The 3,724-nt window shown below is 42.7% G+C and overlaps 1 pseudogene; it reads left to right on the top strand.

Annotated features, from left to right (window-relative positions):
• Positions 1 to 946: 946 nt before the first annotated feature.
• Positions 947 to 2,849, top strand: LOC101723634 (high mobility group protein B1 pseudogene; annotated as a pseudogene).
• The last annotated feature ends 875 nt before the right edge of the window (positions 2,850 to 3,724 follow it).

The raw sequence follows: 3,724 nt of genomic DNA, 5'->3' as shown, positions 1-3,724 counted from the left end.
ACAAGAAATTATAGCAGCAACTCTCATATAATACACACCAAATGCAGCCATGAATAAATCCTACAAAAGTCTTTCATCCAAACAATCACATGTATACACACAAATAACACTGTGGGTCAGGTTTCCTGTCACTGTAAAAAAATACCTGAGATAACGAACTTTTAAAGAGAAAAGTTTAATTTTTGCTCATAGTTTTAGAGCCTTCCATCTATGACTAGTTCCCCCATTACTTTTGGGCCTGTGGCAACACATCATAGTGGGAGCATTGGCATAGCAAAACTATTCACCTCATGGCTGGGAAATGAAAAAAGAGGAAAGAAAAAGGGATGGGATCCCCCTCTCCCCCATGACCTAAGAGCTCCCAAAGGCTCCTTTGCATCTCAATAGCGCTAGGCTAGGCATTAAATCTGCACTGCAGGGACCTTTGGGGAACACTTAAGATCCAAACTATAGCACCTGTTGTCTTGGCTTCTCTGAACTCCCCTTGTACCTAACCTGCATCTCAGCCTGGATTCTAACCTCAGAAAATGTGCCAATCACCATGGCTTTTTCAGAGCTCAAGCTGGGTCTCACCGCTGAGGCTCTGGCTATGCATAGTTCCCACCTCAGTGTTGACCACATTCATATAATGAATGGATCAGTTGTAGTTATTTGTGATTTTGTTAAATTTCTCTTACCGAAGGTCTTTGATTGCAGCAAAATTTTTTTATCTATGGTTACCTAGGGTATCATTCATATACCCAATACACATTCACATAAAACTTCCTTTTACACACACACATACATCCAAAATAGAATCTTATATGAACTTCACAGCACTCTTTTTAAATACTGCATTTCTGGCATTCCTTGCAGTACATTGAGCTCCATAGAGACAGTGGCTAGGCAAGTGAGAGCTGAACAGGCATTGAGTGACTCTGTGCTTCACTAAGCCAAACAAGTAAACATGGACAAAGGAGATCCTAAGAAGAGAGAGACAAAATGTCATCATATGCATTATTTGTGCAAACTTGCCGAGAGGAGCACAAGAAGAAGCACAACAAAAAAGAAGTTCAAGGGTCCCAATGCGCCCAAGAGGCCCCCTTTGGCCTTCTTCTTGTTCTGTTCCGAGTATCAGCCCAAAATCAAAGGAGAACATCCTGGCTTCTCTATCGGTGATGCTGCAAAGAAACCAGGAGAAATGTGGGATAATACTGCAGCAGATGACAAGCAGCCTTACAAGAAGAAGGCTGCTGGGCTGAAGGAAAAGTACGAAAAAGACATCACTGCCTACCGAGCTAAAGGAAAACCTGATGCAGCAAAAAAGGAGTTGTTAAGGCTGAAAAAAGCAAGAAAAAGAAGGAAGATGAGGAAGATGAAAAGGATGGTGAAGAGGAAGAAGATGAAGAGGATGATGGTTCTAGCACAGTTTTTTTCTTGTCTATAAACCATTTAACCCCCTTGTACACAACTCCTTTTAAAGAAAAAAAATTGAAATGTAAATAAATAAATACTGCATTTCTATCCTCAGAAAATAAAAGTCAGGTTCCACATTTTTAATGATTTTAAGTTCATTAGCCTTCCCTTAACTTTCTCCTTTTTGGAATAAAGGAGCACACATTTAAAATTAAGGATAGTCCCTGTTATTCATTTAATCAGTCCTATTTCCTCTCTTTCATTCATCTGTTCATTCACTGACTCATTCAATACACGTTCACTGAATACTATGTTCTAGGCTAACCCAGTTCCCAGTGTGACCTAGAAAGACCTTTCTGAGGCCTCAGTGTCCCCATGACCAAGATGAACTATTACCTTGCTAGCTTTAAAACCATCATCTAGGGCCTCCCTCATAGACAGATCTGACATAAATCCATGTGTTTGTTGCTCTCAAGCTCCCAGGGGCTAAATCTGGAGACTGAGGAGGAAAGGGCCTCCAGAGACTTCACCCCTCAAGTCTCTTTGTGCATCGACTTTCTTTCCTGCCCCAGCCCCCAGTTCAGCATGTGCCTAATTCTGCTCCTCTGGAAGCTACCACGGCCCAGTCCAGCTGCCCCAGCCCTCCAGGGCAATGGCCCCTCCTGGCCTTGACGTCAGCTCCCCTCTGCCTGCAGCACCCTTGGGGCTTTTCTTTTAGGGCTCGATGCTCAGACCATCTCCTCCCTTTCCAGCAGTTATCTTGGCCAGACACACGGGTCCTCATGCCCTGCTGGCCAGAAGTTCACCCTTATGCCATTTGTGTGGTTATTATTCACACATGCTAACTCACAGCTAGGTACATATGAACCTGCAATGTATGCACATATGTGCAACATACATATGTACATTAATACAAGGATAAAATTTTGTTCATAAAATCAATACATGCTTGCATGCCTATAAAATTTATGTGTGTACACATTTTATGCACACCTGTGAGCACATGCATGTTAAATCATGGAAAATAGGAGATAAACATAAATCTTCAGACACCTGCAGGGTTCCATGTGTGAGCACTTGGCTATGTGCCATGTGTGACAGGAAGAGTGAGGGTGTGTATACTTGTGGGTACATGCATATCTGGGATATTCTCCACCTCTCTGTGCTTCCTTTAATATTCCTTTAATATTCCTTTACTCACTGGCATTTCAGGTGGCTGCTTGTAGAAATTGAATTTTGTTGCATACATCCAGAGATGAGGCCTCTTGAATTCAACATGAACTTTTGTGCCAAATAAATATGCTAAATGTGACTGATACATGTACACCACTCTGAGTGAGGACTTCCATAATAGGATACCACCAACTGATGTTCTGTCCTTGTTGTTCAAGACATCAGCCTTGCAGCTCTGTGTGCTGATGAAAATTTCCCTGGTCCTTGACATGACCACATAGCCGGGCCCTAGGCTTACCCAACAAAGAAGAATGCATAGAAAGAGGCAGCTTGTGCCCCTGAGGTCCTAGAGGACAGCACAGGATCATATATAATCAGACCTAGGGTCAGACTGATCCAATTTTCAATTGCTACAGAGTAACATTGGGGAAGCTTTTTATCATCTCCCCTAAGCCTCAGTTTTCTCATATATGAAATGGGGTCAATAATGGGGCTTCCTTATAGGTTGTGGTGAGAATTGGAAGAAAAATTGTTAGTCAAGGGCTTGTCACAGAGTAGGTGCCCTGTAACTGGCAGCTAAAACACTCTCTATATAGAGTTAAATCCTCACAAGGCTGGGAGGAACCAGCAGATGTGAAATTACTTTAGCTTAGTCTTTGCTTCTCTTTCCCACACTAAGCAAGGCTATTAGCTCTTGAAGGGGCCACTCCCTTGGCTGAGTTATAAGGTCCTTATGGACCTTCTGGTGGAACTGCATCATAAGCCTTCAGGGTATTTCCTTGGACTGAGAGGCCTCATTGGAGAGACATTTCATAGCTAGACTTCTGGGTCCTTCTCCAAAGACCTCTCTCTCCACACAGATAAACAATGGAGTTTCTGACCTTGTGAAGGCCACATCTGTTAAGACAGGTGATTTGCTTAATTTTCCCTTCCCTTGGAGCATGTGGTATAAATTGTCAGGAGAGATTGACTCTGGCTTTGGATAAATGATAAGATAGTAAACCCAGGGCAAGCTTTCATACTCTTGACTAAAAAGTCAAATCTGGTACTTAACAGACAGGCTGGCAAACAGTCAACTGAAAGCCAAGATAGAAAAGTGGGAACACCGGAAGACTGCGTGTGCTGAGGTAAATTCTCAGAAGGTGGGACTCAGGGC

Source organism: Heterocephalus glaber, unplaced genomic scaffold (assembly GCF_053883595.1).
Source record: "Heterocephalus glaber isolate CG9 unplaced genomic scaffold, H.glaber_assembly_v1.0 deba00000331, whole genome shotgun sequence".
In the NCBI taxonomy this organism is placed as follows: Eukaryota; Metazoa; Chordata; class Mammalia; order Rodentia; family Bathyergidae; genus Heterocephalus; species Heterocephalus glaber.
This window is presented reverse-complemented; position numbering and strand designations above follow the sequence as displayed.